This window comes from Sus scrofa, chromosome 9 (genome assembly GCF_000003025.6).
Source record: "Sus scrofa isolate TJ Tabasco breed Duroc chromosome 9, Sscrofa11.1, whole genome shotgun sequence".
In the NCBI taxonomy this organism is placed as follows: Eukaryota; Metazoa; Chordata; class Mammalia; order Artiodactyla; family Suidae; genus Sus; species Sus scrofa.
In genome coordinates, this window is record NC_010451.4 from 91,635,828 (window position 1) to 91,656,147 (window position 20,320).

At 43.1% G+C, this 20,320-nt stretch overlaps 2 long non-coding RNA genes across 2 annotated transcripts in view; one reads left to right on the forward strand and one right to left on the reverse strand.

Moving 5' to 3' along the window:
- Positions 1 to 9,039, forward strand: part of LOC102161750 — a 35,544-nt gene extending 26,505 nt beyond the window's left edge. The window contains exon 3 of the long non-coding RNA XR_002335856.1: positions 6,280 to 9,039. This is a non-coding gene — a long non-coding RNA (uncharacterized LOC102161750). The remainder of the gene's footprint in view (positions 1 to 6,279) is intronic.
- The window catches only part of LOC106507850, a 54,868-nt gene continuing 46,505 nt past the window's right edge, over positions 11,958 to 20,320 (reverse strand). Inside the window, exons 7-8 of the long non-coding RNA XR_002335862.1 lie at positions 14,716 to 14,855; positions 11,958 to 14,215 (exon numbers count right to left, since the gene is read on the reverse strand). This is a non-coding gene — a long non-coding RNA (uncharacterized LOC106507850). The remainder of the gene's footprint in view (positions 14,216 to 14,715; positions 14,856 to 20,320) is intronic.

Sequence of the window (20,320 nt, forward strand, 5' to 3'; positions counted from 1 at the left end):
CACATCAGAATCAGTAACCCCTGAGACTCCCTCTGGAGGGTATCTTCATTTAGGGGTTTAGGGTGGGCAGCGGTGAAGACACCGGGTGGGGTTGGATCTTAGGGGAGCTGCCTGACATCTCTGTTCCTGTTCCTGTCCAGGAGGGGAAAGCCCCAGAGTAATGAGAGAAACAACAGTAGGGTAAAGATGTCCCTGGGTAGCCAATCTGTTTGTATCTTCCTTAATTTATTTTTTAAAGATTTTTTACTTTTTCCATTACCATTAATTTATAGTGTTCTGTCAAATTCCACTGCAAAATGACACAGTCGTACATATACTTATTATTTTTTAATTTTTTTTTGTCTTTTTTTGAAGGCTGCACCCATGATATATGGAGGTTCCCAGGCTGGGGGTTGAATCAGAGCTGTAGCTGCAGGCAAGTCAGGATCCTTAACCCACTGAGCAAGGCCAGGGATCCTCATGGATGCTAGTCAGATTCACTTCCACGGAGCCACAGTGGGAACCTCTTTTTTCATATATTTCTGAATGAGTTTCTGTTAAACTCTGTAATGTATCCTGTGTTATTCTCATATCCTAAATAACTAAAATTGAATATGATTTGTTGGGCTGTAAACATTGATGGGTTTAGACAAATGCATGGTGGCAGGTGTCATCATTAAAGTATCCTATGTAATATTTCAACCACCCACCTATAACCTATTTACTATCTCTGTTTTACCTGTTCCAGAATGGCGTTAAGTGGGGTCATACAGTTTGTAGCACTTCAGACTGGATTCTTCCACTTAACTATATATGTAAGATTCATCCATGTTTTTTTGTATGGGTTGATGGTTCATTCTTTCTATTTCTGAATGCTGTTGCACTGCATGTGTATCGGAGGAAAATCATTTTCTCTTTACCCTTCTTTTTTTCGTTGAGTTTCCCTTTGTAATGAAAATGAAAGGCAGATGAACTGGAGAAAAACAATCAGAAGTGTAAGAACAGGTGTACCTGTTATATGCAAGGGAGATATTCAGAAAAACTGAGTATTGCCTTGAAATTGCCCAAGCCATTATTTTCTATACTCACCTTTATCCCAAGACAAAAGAAAGGAAGGGTGTGGTTGTTGTGCAGATTTAAGTTTTAGCTTTCTCCACTGGTAAAGAGTTTCTTGAGATTTAGCCATCCTTCCATTCCTGTTAGGGAGCAGGATATAACCTTTCAAACGGAGATTTTGAGTGTAAATTTCCCTCACAAAAGGGCAATCTTGATTTAGTTTTCAGAGATTCTCATGTGTCTTTAAAAAAAAAAAAAAAAAAACAATAAACTCAAATTAATCCTTATGCCAGCAAGTATATTTTAGGGTGGCATATTCTCTGCTTGAAATGGATATACCCCAATTTGCTCACATACTCTTCTACTGAAAGACATCCTAGTTTAAGTTTATAGCCATTATGAATAGGGGTGCTATTCTTAATTACATCGTTTGAGTTTGCAAATAGTTTTTTTTTTTTTTTTTTTTCTCTCTTCAGGGCCGAACCTGTGGCATATGGAAGTTCCCAGGCTAGGGGTTAAATCAGAGTTGTAGCTGCAGGCCTACCCCACAGCCACTGCATTGCAAGATCAGAACTGTCTCTGTGACCTACACCACAGCTCACAGCAACGTGGAATCCTTAACCCAATGAGCAAGGCCAGGGATCAAATCTGCATCCTCGTGGATACTAGTCAGGTTCATAACCCACTGAGCCAGATAGGAACTCCCTGGACATAGTTCTTAAAAGCAGCTGTTTAAATACTAGAGGCATGATATTGGTAAGCCTTATTTTAGCTTTGGAAAAAACTTCTAAAATATCTTTTAAAGCAGCTGTATATGCATTTCACCAGCAGTAAAGGTGAGTTCTGTTTTTCTTCACCCTCCATAATGACTGATTAGTGTCATTTTTTGAGTTTGATAGGTATGTAGTGCTATCTCATTGTTTTGATTTGTAATTCCCTAATGTTATATGATATTTAGCATTTTCTTGTATGCTTATTTACTATTTGTATCTCTTCTTTGGCCAGGTATCTGTTTCAGTCTTTATTTGTTTTTAGGGGGTTCATTCTAGAGTTCTTGGAATAATCTGAACACAAATTTTTTATCAGATATTTTGCAAATACTTTTGAGTTTGTGGCTTGTCTTTTGTTGTTTTGTTTTTGTTTTTGGCTGTACCTGCAGGATGCAGAAGTTCCTGGGCCAGGGTTTGAACCCACACCACAGCTGTAACCAGAGCTATAGCAGTGACAGTGCTGGATCCTTAACCCATTGTGTGAATAAGATATTTCATAGAGTTTAAAGGAGTTTCCATATGGCTCAGTGAGTTAAGAACTGAACTAGTATCCATGAGGACGTGGGTTTAATCCCTGGCCTCACTCAGTGGGTTAAGGATCCAGTATTGCCGCAAGCTGCAGCGTAGGTCGTGGATTCTGCTTGGATCTGGTGTTGCTGTGGTTGTGGTTTAGGTTGGCTGCTGTGGCTCCAATTTGACCCCTAGCCTGGGAATTCCATATGCTGCAAGTGCGGCCCTAAGACTACAAAAATCTTTTTAAAAAAGATATTTCGTAAAGTTTAAAGTTTCTTTAATTTTATTGGAGTATAGTTGACTTACAATGGTGTATCAGTTTCAGGTTATGCACAGTAAATCGGTCATACATATAAGTATATCCATTCTGTTTCCCATATAGATTATTATAAACTATTGGGTAGATTTTCCTGTGCTATATATACAGGAGGTTCTCGTTAATCATCTATTTTATACAGTAGTTTGTGTAGTATGTTATTCCCACCCTCCCAATACTCCCCTCCCCCGCCAATGGTTTCACCTAAGGTAAATAATCACAAGATTGGTTTGAAATCTGTGATTGAAATCTGTGAGTTTATTTTATAAGTAAGTTCTTTTGTGTCATTCTTATAAGATTCCACATATAAGTGATATCGTATTAGCCTCTCTCTGTCTGACTTACTTCACTCAGTATGATAATCTCTAGGTTCATCCATGTTGCTGCAAATGGCATTAACCTTGCTCTTTTTTATGGCCAAGTAGTATCTCATTATATATATGTACCACGTTTTATTTATCCATTCATCTGTTGATGGACATTTAGGTTGTTTCCATATCTTGGCTGTTGTGAACACTGGGGTTTGTATACTTTTTTTTTTTTTTCTTTTTTGGTTGCCCCATGGCATATGGAGTTCCTAGGCCAGTGATCAGATCCAAGCCGTAGTTGTGACCTAAGCTGCAGCTGTGGCAATGCCAGATCTATCCCACTATCTGGGCCAGGGACCTAACTTGCATCCCAGTGCTCCCAAGACGTTACTGATCCCATTGTGCCATAGTGGGAACTCCTGTATATATCTTTTTGAATTATAGTCTTGTCTGGATATTTGCCCAGGAGTGGGATTGCTGGATCATATAGTAGTTCTATGTTCAGTTTTTTTAAGGAACCTTTATGCTGTCCTCCATAGTGGTTGCCCCAAAAAGTTTTATTTTTATTTTTTTTGGTAATAAAAAATAACTTTCTTATTAATGGTTTTCTGCTGTGAATTGTATGTGTGAATATGTATCATGCCCCTTTTAAAAATGTTTTAATTTTTATTACTCAATGAATTTATTACATTTATAGTTGTACAATGATCATCACAATCCAATTTTATAGGATTTCCAGCCCACAACCCCAGCACATCCCCCACTCCCCCCGAACTGCCTCCTCTGGAAATCGTAAGTTTTTCAGTCTGTGAGTCAGCATCTGTTCTGCAAAGAAGTTCATTCTGTCCTTTTTTCAGATTCCATGTGGCAGTGAAAGCATTTGACGTTGGTGTCTCATTCTATGGCTGACTTCACTTAGCATGATAATTTCTAGGTCCATCCATGTTGCTTAAAATGCTAGTATTTCGTTCCTTTTAATGGCTGAGTAATAGTCCATTGTGTTTATGTACCACATCTTCTTGATCCACTCCTCTGTCGATGGACATTTAGGTTGTTTCCATGTCTTGGCTACTGAAAATAGTGCTGCGGAGTTCCCGTCGTGGCGCAGTGGTTAACGAATCCAACTAGGAAGCATGAGGTTGCGGGTTCAGTCCCTGCCCTTGCTCAGTGGGTTAACCATCCGGCCTTGCCATGAGCTATGGTGTAGGTTGCAGATGCGGCTCGGATCCCACGTTGCTGTGGCTCTGGCGTAGGCCGGTGGCTACAGCTACGATTCGGCCCCTAGCCTGGGAACCTCCATGTGCCACAGGAGCGGCCCAAGAAATAGCAAAAAGACAAAAAAATAAGTAAATAAATGAAAATAGTGCTGCAATGAACATTGGAGTACATGTGTCTTTGCGAGTCATGGTTTTCTCTGGAGAGATGCCCAGGAGTGGGATTGCTGGATCAAATGGTAGTTCTATGTTTAGTTTTCTGAGGCATCTCCATACTGCTTTCCACAGTTGTTACACCACTTTACAATCCCACCACCAGTGTAATAGGGCTCCTTTTTCTCCACACCCTCTCTAGTACTTATTGTTTATAGACTTTTGGATGATGGCCATTCTGGCTGGTGTAAGGTGGTACCTCATAGTGGTTTTGATTTGCATTTCTCTAATGATGAGTGACGCTGAACATCTTTTCATGTGTTTTTTGGCTATCTGTATGTCTTCTTTGGAGAATTGTCTGTTTAGATCTTCTGCCCATTTTTTGATGGGGTTTTTTGTTTTTTTGGTATGGAGCTGCAGAAGTTGTTTATAAATTTTGGAGATTAATCCCTTGTCAGTCGTTTCACTTGCAAAGGTTTTCTCCCACTCTATGGGTTGTCTTTTTGTGTTGTTTAGGGTTTCCTTTGCTGTGCAGAAACTTTAAAGTTGGAGTAGGTCCCATTTGTTTATTTTTCTTTTTATTGTCAATACTCTAAGAGGTGGATCTGAGAAGATGTTGCTGTGAAATCAAAGATGACACAAATAGATGGAAAGATATACCATGCTCGTGGATTGGAAGAGTTAATATTATCAAAATGACTATACTACCCAAGGCAATCTACAGATTCAATGCAATCCCTATCAAATTACCAAGGACATTTTTCACAGAACTTAAACAAAATATTTTAAAGTTTGTTTGGAAGCACAAAAGATCCAGAATAGCCAAAGACATCCTGAAAAAGAAAAATGGAGCGGGAGGAATCAGGCTCCCTGACTTCAGATTATGCTACAAAGCAACAGTCGTCAAAACTGTACGGTACTGGCACAAAGACAGACATATAGATCAGTGGAACAGGATAGAAAGCCCAGAATTAAACCCATGCACTTACAGCCAACTAATCTATGACAAAGGAAGCAAGACTATACAATGGAGAAAGGACAGCTTGTTCAATAAGTGGTGCTGGGAAAACTGGACATCCATATGGAAAAGAATGAAATTAGAACACTCCCTAACACATACACAAAAATAAACTCAAAATGGATTAAAGACCTAGATATAAGACCAGACACTATCAAACTCCTAGAGGAAAACATAGGCCAAACACTCTCTGACATAAACGACGGCAACATCTTCTCAGATCCACCTCTCAAGAGTTTAAAATTTTTTAAATCCATGTTCAGATTTTTTTTTTTGTGGATAGGGTTTTGAGGTTTTGTGTTAAAATTCATCAAATACATGTATATTTCCTTCTATGTTTTCATCTACAATTGTTATAGTTTTACATTTTAAATTTGTGGGCAATTTTGAAGGAATTTGTAGTTTGTCTGTAGTCTTTTGCTTGCATGTGGTTTCCAAATAATTATTCAATAACTATTTTTGAGATTCATGGAATATTTGGCTCCATTTCAGTTTGAATTTCCAAATTTAGTGGTTCCTACAGGCTTGTTAGCTGGGAGCATGAGCTCCACTGATCTGAGGTTGTGGCCTGCACTTCCCAACTGGCCAGCAGGTGGCATCAAGACTGTCTCTTTGGGAGTTCCCGTCGTGGCGCAGTGGTTAACGAATCCGACTAGGAACTATGAGGTTGTGGGTTCGGTCCCTGCTCTTGCTCAGTGGGTTAACGATCCGGCGTTGCCGTGAGCTGTGGTGTAGGTTGCAGACGTGGCTCGGATCCTGCATTGCTGTGGCTCTGGCGTAGGCCGGTGGCTACAGCTCTGATTCAACCCCTAGCCTGGGAACCTCCATATGCCGCGCGGGAGCGACTCAAGAAATAGCAACAACAACAACAAAAGACAAAAAGACAAAAGACCAAAAAAAAAAAAAAAAAAGACTATCTCTTTGACCTTTGAGGTGCATATGTATTCAACAGGTGGACATGGTTCGACTGAAGGAACTTGGCTCCTCCCACCGCTGATAGAAAGTGGGTCTCTTCAAGATCTGCCATGGTTTCAGCTTTGGGACAACACTTGGCTCAGTCTACAAAGGCAGGAACCAGATGTCTTCATGAACTGCCAGGAGGTACCATCACGGGAGTAAAAGATGAGGAAAAAGCAAGGAGAAGCTTCCTGTGTATGGCTTGCTACCAAGAGAGGTCCATTTGCAGAGTACCCAGCAGAGGAAAGGCTCGATGTGGAAAATTGTGGATTTTAAATAGTTTTATGTGTGGTGTTGATGGTGTCCAGTTTTCTTGGCACTATTTATAGAGGGGACTGTCCTTTCTCCATTTTGTGTTCTTGGCACCTTTGTTGTGAATTAACTGACAACATACAGATGGGTTTGCTTCTGTGCTCTCTATTCTGTTTCTCTTGCCCATGTACCTGGTTTTGTGCCAGTGCCACACAGTTTCGGTTACTGTAGCTTCATACTGTAGTGTGAAGTTACAGAGGAAGATGCTGCCAGCTGTGTTCTTCCTCAGGTAGCTTAGGCTATTCAGGCTATTATTATGTAACTATTTTTGGAGATGTCATGGAATATTTGGCTCCATTTCAGTTTGAATTTCCAAATTTAGTGGTTCCTGCAGGCTTGTCAGCTGGGAGCGTGGGCTCTACCCATCTGAGGTTGTGGCCTGCACTTCCCAACTGGCCAGCAGGTGGCGTCAGGCTTCTTTGCTATTCTATACATGTGGTAGGACTGTTCTGTTTCTGTGAACTATGCCGTTAGAATATTGAAGGGATTACATTGAATGCATATACTGCTTTTGTTGCTGAATTAAGTTGTATGTACCCGCCCTTGGGGGTCCTGTAACAAATTTGGGTGAGCCAGCCAGGAGGGCAGTCTTAGATCCACCATTCTGCCCAGTAATTCAGCTAGGACTCTTGCTTGCTGACCTAGGGCTGACAAAACAAGCTAAATAGCTGGGTAGTTTGCCTCAATCCTTGACCTATGAGGTCAATGAGGGCTACTGAATTCAGTTGGAGATCAGAAAGCAGCCAAGGGTTAGGTGGAGTGCTCTCCGCATCCTGGCATATCTACAACAAGGAAGCTTATTACAGATTGGGGTAGTGTCCAGGGGATGATTGGCATAGGGGGAACTGACCCCAATTTGGCTCATCTGGCTGAGGTTGGTTGTAGAGGTTGGCTGGTTAAGGGCAAGGATCCTGGCCTGGTTGGACTCTGGTCTAGAGGACTGAACTGGGTGACTTGTCTAAATATAGCTGATCCTCTGCTAGTGGATGTGACTGAATAATAACAATTGGTTGTCTGGTTGGACCAGTTCCTGGCAAGGGGACTAGGCTGGATGAGAAGCCCTTGGAAGGTCACCAAGTGGTATGAACATATCTTTGTTTTCCATGTATGTTGTAAGTTCTAGCTTCTGTTCCTTTTTTTTTGGCCACCCCATGGTATATAGAGTTCCTTGGCCAGGGACCAGATCTGAGCCACAGTTGTGACCTAAGCTGAAGCTGCAGGAACAGTGGATTCTTAACACACTGCACCAGGCCAGTAATCTAACCTGTGTCCCAGCCAGCAGAGGGACCAGAGTGGGAACTCTCCTGTTCTTGGTATGATTGAAGCTTCAATCTCTGTTCTATGTGGTCTTGTCTGTCCTATTGCTCTTCGAAGTCTTTGCTGCACATGTGGGTGCAAGTCAAGCACCTAAAAGCCACTAGGACACTGGAAGACTGCCACGAAAGGAGAAGTCAGTCACAGACCAGGGTATGTGAGCACTAGGCACCCTGCCGACTGGAAGGAAGTGTCTGTGTAAGGAAGCACACTGTGAAATGCTCACAGCTCCCCAAACCCCTGCTGCAGTCTCACCTTTAGGATACAGTCAAAAAAATCCAAGAGCACATCCTTTGTGTTGTTCTGTGTTACCTCCATTTGCCATTCCAGGGCAGGGTATGTGTCTCTCTTGGGTAGGGCTCTCCCAACTCCCCTCCATTGCAGATCCCTGAAAGATTCCCTCCTTAGATATGAAACCTTTAAAGATACTGTTTTTTGCCAGATTTCAGGAACATTACTTTGATTGGTGGGGAAAGAAGAGAACACCCAAATCAGCCAGAGTCCTTGGGTCCCTGTAGCTGAGTGTATAGATAACTGGATACATGCCAAATGGGCATTTGGCTTCTCTGCCTGATTACCTACAACCATATGGGACAAGCCCTGTTTAAACAAGTCTCGACTGCCACAGACGCTCTCCCGGCATTTGTTTGGCCAGAGAACCCTGTTTCCCACCCCCTCCTTCACCCTACCTCCAGGGACTGCACCCCCTTATACTAGGTATCTCCAAAGCCCCACAGTGGGTCTGGGAACATCTAATCAGTGACTTAAGAGGGGACCTTATAACTCGGACCCTCTTAGCATTTCCCCTCACAGCCCCCATAAAGATTGGTTCATGTTTCAGTGAGGGTGCCTAGACCACTTGGTGTGTCCTAGATCTTATGGGATCTGCATCACAACCAACCCTAGGAGGAGGCCATTGGGAAGCTGGAAACAAACTAAAAATACCCCATAGGGGTAACCAAGCCTCTGTCCCAGGATGCATCCTCCATAACTGGAAATAACGACTCACTAACAAACAGCTTCTTCTCTTTTACAGCACCCCTATGAACAGTTATATGGCAACAAATTTGACAACCTAGAAGAAGAGGACAACTTTCTAGAGATGTACAGCCCACAAAAACTGAATCAAGAAGAAATAGATCAACTGAACAGACCAAACACTAGAAATGAAATTGAGTATGTAATAAAAACACTCCCAGGACCAGATGGCTTCACAGGTGAATTCTACCAAACATACAAAGAAGAGCTTAGACCCATCCTCCTTAAACTTCCAAAAGGTGAAAGAATACTCCCAAAGACATTCTATGACACTACAATCACCCTAATACTAAAACCAGACAAAGATACTACCAAAAAAGAAAACTATAGGCCATTATTTTTGATGAATACAGACACAAAAATTCTCAACAAAATTTTAGCCAACTCAATCCAACAACATATAAAGGCAGTAGAGGTCCATTTTTCAGCTGGACCTCTACTGCCAGCCTTTGAAGAAAATGGGTTGAGATCCCCTATGTCCAATTATTCATGAAAGCATGAGGCTTTTTGCAATTTCTCTCTCCTGGATTGGAACCTCAGCCTGAAGAGCCCCATGACTTCCTCCCTCTGCCATGAGGAGCTGCTCCCTTTTGGCAGTTCACCGGAGACTCCTACCTCATTTACCCCCAACCTTCCCTAGTTCCCTGATACTTTTTCCTCCCTCCAGTTCACCCCCACCCTACCTGGTACCCTGGTCCCTTCCCTGACTTTCCTCCCTTCATCTCTCAGCGTGCCTCCCTCAGGGAGTAGTCCAAAGCAAACCTCAAGTGGCACTTAGTACCAGCCCCCTGGAATCGACATGCTCTTCCCTTTTTGGGAGATCCCCAATGGAGAGGGCAGACTGACCCCCACTGTATGAACCCTTCTCCTCCCAAACCTATACAACTGTAAGGATGGATCTAAGGGTTTGAGGGAAATCCTCCAGGAAGTCCTTAATTTACTCCAGCGAATAGTCCACACTCCTTTCCCCACTTGGGCAGAAACCTTCCTGAACATCCTATCCTCAGGGGAAGAAAAGGCACTGGTTCTGACTGTTGCCAGGGAGGAAGCTGATAAGGCCAATCAAAATAATGCAGGACATGCTCTATGCCAGCCTTGAATCTGGGCTGTTCCTGACCTGGACCCTGGGTTGGGACCGTTGAGAGGAACATGGTCAGCAGCATCTCACACATTTCAGGGATGTGATCCTTAATGGCATGCAGTGGGCTGGGAAGAAACCCATAAATTGGAGTAGGGTTTAGGGAGTCACCAAGGGTCTGCAGGAAACCCCTTGGCTTTCCTAGAATGCCTAAGGGAGTGCCTTTGTGTGTACACGAACAAGAGCCACCTGGAGCCAGTGGAAGGGCAGACCATTCTTAAGTCCCATTTCACTTCCCAGAGCACCCCAGACATTGGGAGAAAATTATAGAAGTTGGAGATAAAACCCACCACACCTACTTCCCAGGGGTGGAGTTAGTGTTTCCAGTATTCAACAACTGGGATCTGGAGGTGGATGCCAAGGAAGATGGACAAGCGGCCTTATCTGCCAGTATTCTGGTCTCAGTGATTCAGGGTCATTCAACCCCCACCACCTAACGTGAACAGAAGGGCTCAAAGCCAATCAGCATGCAGCTGCCCTAAGGAGGGCCACTGGAAGGGGAATACCCCCAATGTCTCAAAGGAATCTAAGGGAACCACTGGGTCCTGGCCCATTCTTGATGGTTGCACACATGAAAGAAGAAGATTAAAGGGGCCTTGGCTGACCTTGACTGTGGGGGGTAAGGAGGTTGACTTTCCAGTTGACACAGGGACCACCTACTCAGTCTCTCTTTTTTTGGTTTTGGTTTTGCTTTTTAGAGCTGCACCTGTAGCACATGCAGGAGTCCAATAAAGAGCTGCAGCTGCTGGCCTATGCAAGATCCGAGCTGCATCTGCAACCTTACACCACTGCTCATAGCAACACTGGATCCTTAATCCACTGAGTGAGGGCAGAGATCGAATTTGGGTCCTCATGGATACTAGTTGGATTCATTACCACTGAGCCACGATGGAAACTCCACACTTACTCAGTCTTCAATGAATACCTCACAAGGCAAAATGACCAAAGATAAATGTTAAGACAATGGGAGTGGAAGGGAAACTACAGGAATGCAATTTTATAGAGTTCTGGGAATGGGTTTGGAAGGGAGAATGTTATCTCACTCTTAAATATACTGGAATGCCCAATTCCCCTAATGGGAAAAGACTTACTATACAAATTGGGAGCTACAATTTATCTCAGAGACAAAAACCTTACCACTGAAATACCTAAGACTCCCTTCCATTCTTTAGTCCTAGGGCTACTGCCCTCTGCCAAGAGTAATGGCCCGGTTAGTATTGAGGAGTTAATCCCTCAGTATGGTTCCCATGTCACCATGGGCAGAGCCAGGAGGATACCACTGGTTGGTTGTATTTAAGCTGCAGCCCGGCCACAATCACCCAAATAAAAATACCCCTTAAGCAAAGAAGCCCTAGTGGCACAAAGCCTAGGCAAACAAGGGCTTCTTAGACCCTACCAGTCCCCTTGCAAACACTCCTATTCTGCCTGTAAAGGAGTCAAATGGGATACCCACAGCTACTTCAGGACCTCTGGGCCAGAAATGAAGCTACAAAAGAGTCACCCTGTGGTGCCAAATGTACACATTACTCTCTGCCCTGATCTCTGAGAAGATGTGGGCTTCAGTGTTAGGCATAAAAGACACCTTCTTTTGTGTGCCCCTAACCCCAAAATCTCAAGACATTTGTGCATTTGAATGTGCTTGAACCTGGACAACTTGAGAAGATAAAAGTTGTGCTGGATGGTCTTGCCCCAGGGCCTTAAAACCCCCCTACCCTTTTAGAAAGATTTGAGCTGAGGACCTTGGTGACCTTGAGTTAGAACAGACAGCTATTCTCCAACAAGTACATGACATCTTAATTGCCAGCCCCACCAAAAAGCTTTCTCTCATGATATGGCTAGTGTCTTAAATCACTATAAAGTTTCAAAGGAAAAAGCCCAGATCTCCCTCCAGTGGGAAGAATACTTAGGGTTTGTTACAGAAAAGGGGCATGGGGCACTAGTTAGGGAGAAGAAGGAGTTGATTTACCAGATGGCAGCCCCCCAAGAGTACAAGAAAGCAGCCCCAGGGTTTTCTGGGGATGGGAGGGTTCTTCTGCATATGGATCCCAAACTTTGGTTTAATTGCTAAGCCCTTTATGAACAATTAAAAGGGAAGGACCCTTTCTAGTGGATCCCTGACTTTGTCCAGGCTTTCCTTGAAATAAAAAATCATCTCATGAAAGCTCCCATGTTAGATTTACCTGACCAGTCCCCTCCATCTATATGGACACAACTACAGCCCCCTCTCAAGCAAGCATAGTTATGTTAACATCAGAAAAATAGACTTTAAGGCAAAAAACATTACTAGAGTTAAAGGAGACACTTAAAAAGATATAAGGTACATTCAACAGAAAGTCTTAATTTCTAAACATGTATGCATCTAATTACATAACCTCAAAACACTAAGGCAAGGGCCAAGAGAACTACATGGGGAATGGACACATATTTGATTCTAGTGGGAAGTTTTAACTGCCTGGGAGTGCTTACACAAAAATGGGACCTCTGACTCCGGGTTAGCTTTTTTTTTTTTTTTTTTTTTTCTTTAAGAATTGGACCAAACAGCTGAGGCTTTGCCTTCTGTCTGTTCTCCCTATAAAGGTGAGTTATCTACCCTAGTCAGAGCACTAGAACCTGGGAAAGGCAAAGTTGTCACCATTTAAACTGACTCTAAATATGCCTGTTGAATCCAACATACCCATGGGGTCAGCTAGATGGGGAAAGGAATGCTGACCTCAGAATAAAAAGATTAATAATGGGGGGGGGGTGGATTATGCAGCTGCTGGAGGGTATACTCCTGCCAAAGGAGTAGCAGTTATTCACTGCAGAGGCCATCAAAAGGGAGAAGGAGGAATTATAAGAGGGAATAACAGAGCAGATATGGCAGTTACACAAGCAGCAAAGGGTGCAGACAGACTTCAAATGCCACTCCTACCATCTCCCCCACTCCCTAACTCCAACACTCCCATATACACCCCAGAAATAAGGGAAAAGGCTTTGAGATGGGGCTGTTTTTGTTTTGGCCATGCCCACAGCATGCAGAATTTCCTAGACCAAGGATCAAATCTGAGCCACAGCAGTGACAATGCCAAATCCTAAACCACTAGGCCACCAGGAAACTCAAAGGTGGGGTTGTTTTAAAAGGCATAATACCCAGGTAGCTGGTTAATGGTCATGGGCAGCTATTCTCCCATCAGCCATTGCTCTCTGGGAAACTCACTAGAGCATACTTTATGGGCAGGAGGCCCTGTATCAACAGCTTATCCAATCCATGACTACTCCCAATTTCTGCAGTCTACTTAAACAGGTGGTAAAAGCTGCCCTATCTGCCTCTGGAATAAGCCCAACACACCTCCCCCGACCCAAGGCCAAGGGAGTGACCCCCACCCAGTATAAAGGCACATATGCAGGTTAAGACTGGCAATCTGATTTCACAGTAATGCCCTGGGGCAATTAAATTTTAGATATATCCTGGTTTTGTTTTGTTTTTTGGCCACATTCATGGTACACAGAGGTTCCCAGGCTGGGAAATGAACTCGAACCATAGCAGTGACAATGCCTAATCCTTAACCATGAGGCTACCAGGGAACTCCTATGCTGGTTTTGACACCTTCTCCAACTAATGGAGCATTCCCCACTCAAACAGAGACTGCTTGGAGGTCTAAGGCCTTGCTCAAGGAAGTAATCTTCAGCTCAGGCTCCTTATATCCATCCAGAGTCACAACGGGCCCATGTTATTTTCCCAAATTACTAAGAGAAACTCTAGAGCTCTACGAATCAAATGGGGTTCACACGCTACTTGGAGGCCACAATCCTCAGGAAAAGTAGAACAAACCAAACCCTCAGCAAAAATTTAGGAATTCTCCTGTGGTTCATTCATCAGCCTAGATCTCCCTTCTCCCCACAGCACTTTTGAGAATGCAAATGGCCCCCAAAGGAAACTCAGGTTGAGTCCATATGAGCTCATGTACAGGAAGCCTATCCTGAAGAACCCAGCTCCAAGACCAAGCCTAGGGCTATGGACTGGTGAAAACAGACCTTACAGAGAGGGGGCAGAATCAAAGCTTTACACACCTCAGGAATCCAGAACTGCCTCTCTCTTCTGATATGGATTCACATCTTTTGTCCCCTAGGATTGGGTTTATTTGGAAGCCTGGAAATCCATAAGAGCAGTTAGACCCCAAGTGGACAGGACCGTATTTAGTAATCTTGACCACTCCTTCTTCTTTTTTTTGTTTTTTTGTTTTGCCTTTTCTAGGGGTGCACCAGTGGCATATGGAGGTTCCCAGGCTAGGGGTCTAATCAGAGCTGTAGCCACTGGCCTATGTCAGAGCCACAGCAACTCAGGATCCAAGTTGCACCTGCAACCTACACCACAGCTCACGGCAACGCTGAATACTTAACCCACTGAGCGAGGCCAGGGATTGAACCTGCAATCTTGTGGTTCACTAGTCAGATTCATTAACCACCGAGCCACGACGGAACTCCTTGACCACTCCTTCTGCCTTGCAATGCCAGAACGAAAGTCCGTGGCCCACCATACCTGAGTGAAGACGGCACCTATGCCTGAGGAAGAAGTTACTGAGCCACCCACTCAATACACCTGTGAACCTGTCACAGACCTTAAGTTACTTTTCAAAAGGAAGAACTTACCAATAAAGTAATGTGGTAGACAGACAGGCTTAGTAGTTGGCTTTTTCTTTGCCATTGCCGTACTTGACTTCTGTTGTTCTGCCAAAACTCCTCCCTCTGTCAACACTTCTGTCCATGCTAGATGTAGGGGAATCTTCATACTGGAAGCAGGATGAGTGGCCATTATTGTCTATTCTTTCTGATCTCCTCTGTTCCATCTCTTCTGTCCACAGGGAATAGGAATTCAATGCAATAGTAAATTTCTTAGGGATTATAGCCCATGAGCAAAATCTATCCCGGTGCTGGTCTGTCACTTCCACCCACAAAGTGATCCCTAAGGATTAAAGATACTACATTTCATCCCTAAGAATGACAACCTCACTCTCACCTTGGCTAACAGGTCTGTTAACCCTACCCCTTTTGAAGTTCATATCCAGTCGCTAATGCATCTTCACAGCTTGGATCTCGCCCCTTGAATTAACATCTCTAAAGAATACAAAGTCCTCACTCTGAAGTGCCTCACTGCCCCTACCAAAGGGAGGAACTTGCAGTAACACCTGGGGCTTCTCTGGACCCTGGTCAATGCCTCTTCCATTACTCACAGTTTAAGGGCCCTTGGGACTGAATCCTATGGAAATCTCACCCACTGGTGCCTTCTGCACTGACTCAATGAACACACACAGGGACAAGACAGGAGATGTACTTGCTGGGAAGGAAGACGTCGGTTGTCTGGTGTTAGCATTAGTATGTAGCCCTCCTGACGCCTGTGGAAAAGCCACTAGCCAAGAATTGCCCGTGTGGGCCTCTCTCACACTGCAAAGGTGCCTTCTCTCGGGCTAGCTACTGATGGAGGTGGTTCAGTTCCTCAGAAGTGTGTCAGGCATGCACTCCCCCTGGGTACTTCTTCCTTTGTGTCCTAAGAGTAAACAAACTGCTCCATCAGAACAACCCTAATGCCTTCCCTTCTCCAAGATGGGCCATAGCCAACCCTTGCTTAGATAACGTCAAATCTGTGCACAATGCATGCTGGGCCGGCTGAGTTCTAGGAACCTAAGTATCACCATTCATAACATCACCCAGACCTGAGATAAAAGGGCAACAGAACTCATTCTGGCAGGAGTAGGGATTGCTTTTGGACTGGTGGCCCCCTGGGGAGGTTTTGCATACCATGAAATCACTCTAGAAAACCTCACATGGCCCCTTGATGACTTGTTGAAAATTATGGAGGATGCCTTACAAGGACTCCATACTTTTTTGGACTCACTAGCAAATGCTGCTCTTGACAGTAGGCTAGCTCTTGACTATTTCCTGGCTGAGTGAGCGAGCTTCTCCACAGTTATTAATCAAACTTGCTGCAAGTAGGTCAGTAACTCTGGTCAGATTGAGGGAAATATAAAAGAGATACACGAGCAAGCTCAAAGGTTACATAAATATAACACACAGCGTCCGGATCCAAGATCCATCTGGATTATGGTTAAACGGCCTCCCCAGTTTGACCTGTTATTTTCCATTTCTTGGCCCACTAACTGCTGTTATCCTCCTGCTTATGTTCAGGCCTTGCTTCCTTAACTGCCTTGTCAAATTCATTAGTAAACAGCTTGAAGCCATCAAACTTCAGATGATATTACCACAAGGGTATAAGCAACTGGGACTACAGCCTGGCGACCATCAGACCTATTTTAGGCTAATCAGGGAACAGTTCTGCTTCTTTAATCTAGGGGAACACTATGCCCATGTTCAGTAGGAAGCAGCTTCAGAAGGCAGAGCTTTGCCCTTCAGCACCCCTCAAGAGTGAGGAGCAGGAACAAGGAAGAGAGGATTTTGTTGCCAGAGTTGTGCCAAATCTTTGCTCCAAACCTATCAACCCCTGCTTGAAATGGAAATACCATGTACCTTTATGTCACAGGATCCAGAGATGAAAGGAGGAAGCTAAAGCAAGAGACAAAAACCAGAGAGAACTTGCTGAAACCAAGGAGGCAGGGAATCTGACCTCTGCCCCTCAGTCTCATTCTATGCTGATCTTACTATGTTAGCTACTAGATGACACACGTTGGCCATGTGGCCACGACTGGAAGATGCAGACCGAAAAAGGATACAAAGGGGGTAGCACCCCATGTCCAGGAAAGCCCTGCCCCTTCCTGGGGAGATTAATGCATATGCCTTCACATCATTAGCCTCACTCCTCCCTGTCTTTAAAATCTAATCCCTCTCACCATGTGGGCAAGAAGTTGCCAAGTTCCTGCTTCTCCATTCTTTGGCCATGGAATAAAACTTGGGCTGCATCCATCTCAGCTTCGGTTTTGTTTTTTTGGCTACACAAACCCAAACTAGCATCTATTCTATACTTTCTTTTCATTCTTGTCCTTCTACTAATAACAAGCATTACTGAAAATAACGTCTTAAAAAGAAGCCTTTGCAGTATATTTATGACCCTGGTTTTATAAATCAGAAAAGCAGAAGAATATATCTAAGACTCAAGGAAGAAGCTCCAGCTCCACCTTCAGCTCCCAAAGCTGAACTTCTACTTCAACTATTTCCCTGAACAATTTACTTTTGGGGCATTAACACCATCTTTAAGCACTAGGTGTTAAAAATGACATAAAAACTGACATTACTCTGTATTTTGTGCATTACATGCCCCTCCACAGGTGTAAGGAAAATACATATGCTTCACTACATAATCATGCATTAATTATCTACCCTATATAAGCATGCACTTCAGCCTATTAATATTACGGGACACAGTAAACAGTTCAATCCGTATTTGATTTGAGTCCTTATAGAATATTCACAGGAGTAACTGAAGTGGTTGATATCATGCAAGACATGTTTATTGATTGTACACACCACATTATGTCCAAATATTTCCAGTTATCACACTTATCATAACTAATAACCAGAGCTTAATCAGAAAGCCTTAATAAATCACCAAGCTGCCCACAAAATCCCTCTCTCCTCATTTTGGGCCCAAGAACCATGGGGATTTCTGTAAGTGAATTTTATCTAGTATCTAGTTTTTACTGCAGAGCCATCTCACTTAAAATTGCCCACTCCGTCCTCTTAAAAAAGACATCTTGATGGACTATCACATTAGGTTATGCTCATACATAACTCGTTCCATGCACTGGGTATTTTTTAATTCTAGGGGATGCTGTGACTCCCCATCAGAGGCCTTAACACAGTCAAACAACTTGTAGCTGAGCTTAAATTGAGTATTATTTACCAACATAGTCAACTATAACGTGTCATTGAGTCAATGATCACAGGACATAGAGCAGTTACACATGTACATACACACACACGTGTGTGTCAAGTAAATAGCTTCCTTAATCAAACCCTCCTATTTCCCACTAAATCTCATACTTTGTATGCGATTATTGCCTTGCCAACCCCCATCCCACAAACAAGGCAGAGCATATGAGTCAACTTAACTCATCATCTAACATATTGTCCTTACTTTACCAATCCAAAGTTAGTATAACTACAAACTAGCCTCCCTAATACCACCAATCACCTATAGAAGTCTCGTAGGAAGACACCCCCCCTAGAGCTGCCATTTATCTCAAACAAAAAATAAAGTATATTTTAATAATCTCAAAAAATGTTAAATATTTCAATACCAATTTCTTTGGCCACACCTGTGGCATGTGGACGTTCCCAGGCCAGGGATCAAACCCTCACCACGGCAGCGACCCAAGCTTCTAGAGTGACACAGCCAGATCCTTAATCCACTGTGCCACAAGAAAACTCCTTAATACTAAGTTTAACACAACACACATTACTACACTGAACATCAATATATCACATAAATACCTAAATCTTACATGTACAAAGTCCTGCTCAACCTGTAGATGTAGCTTAATAATTAAAGTGAGGCACTGTTAACACCTAGATGAATTTACTAACTCTATAAACACGTAGACGTGGCCCCAGCCTATTAATTTCTAATAAAATTACACGCACAAGTCTCTGCGTCCCATTGAGAATGCCCTCTAGATCACAAAAAGTTAAGAGGAGCAGGCATCAAGCATACTAAAAAGTAGTTCACTATGCTTTGCTTAACTTCACCCCATAGGAAATGGCAGTGATAAAAATTAAGCTGTAAAAAAAAGTCTGAGTAAGTTATATTAGCTAATTAGGGTTGGTAAATTTCATAATCCACCACCTTGGCCACAAGATTATCCATATTAATAGAAATCTAGCACAAAGCATGTTAAAGATGACCCTAAAATAAAGTCCTATCCTAACTAAGCTATAAAAATCTACAGCTAAAATAAAAATAAGCTATGAAAGTGACTTTAACATTTCTGAGGACATGACAGCTAAAATCCAACTGGGATTAGATGGCCCACTATGTTTAGCTAAAATCAAAATAATTATAACAATAAAATTATTCAGCAGAATACTACTAGCATCTGCCCAAAAGTCAAAGAACTTGGTGGTGCTTTACACTTTTCTAGAGGAGCCTGTTCTAAAATTGATCAATTCTTATAAGCCTCCCCAGCCCTACATAATGCCATGCTCCGGAAACTAGTAAAGAACAACAGTAAGCATAAATATCAGACATAAAAATGTTAGGTATAACTTGTGGGAGCAGAAGAGGTGGGCTACATTTTCTAGCTTGAGAATTTAATTTATATGAAAGTTTTCATAAAATACTATTAAAGGAGGATTTAGTAGTATATTAAGTATAGAGTGCTTAATTGAATCAAGCTATGAAGCACACATACATTGCTTGTCATACTCCTCAAATATAACTTTTCATAACCTATTAACAAGTACCAAACGTAAAAGAGGAGGTAAGTTGTAAGAAGGTGAGCGTGCTAGAAAGTGTACTTGGATGAATCAAAGTATAGCTTAAAGAAAAGCACCCAGGAGTTCCCTGGTGGCTCAGCAGGTTAGGGATCTAGCATGGTCACTGCTGTGGCTGTGGTGACAGCTGGGGTGTGGGTTTGATCCCTGGCCTGGGAACTTCCACATGAACACTTTGTACTAAAACTAGCCCAAACTTCCCACCAAATTCAACTACAGAAAGTAGATTAAATAGGAGTTCCTGTTGTGGCTCAGCAGAAATGAATCTGACTAGTATCCATGAGGACGCAGGTTTGATCCCTGACCTCACTCGGTGGGTTAAAGGATTCAGTGCTGCCATTAGCCATGGTGTGGGTTGCAGATGTGGCTCGGATCTGGCATTGCTGTGGCTGCAGTGTAGGCTGGCAGCTGCAGCTCCAATTCAACCCCTGGGCTGGGAACATCCATATGCTGTTCATGCAGCCATAAAAAGACAAAAAAGAAAGTAGATTAAATAAAACATTCATTCAACATTTAAAATCATAAATTAGAATATTAAATAGAATATTAAATCTGATAGAATTTTTATTCTGGTGCTATAGATAAAGTGCCATAAGGGAATGATGAAAGAAGATTTACAAGTACCAAAAACTGGAGTTCCTGTCGTGGCTCAGTGGTTAATGAATCTGAGGTTGTGGGCTCGATCCCTGGCCTTCCTCAGTGGGCTGGGGATCCGGCGTTGCCGTGAGCTGTGGTGTAGATTGCAGATGTGGCTCAGATCCCGTGTTGCTGTGGCTCTGGCTTAGGCCGGCAGCTACAGCTGATTAGACCCCTA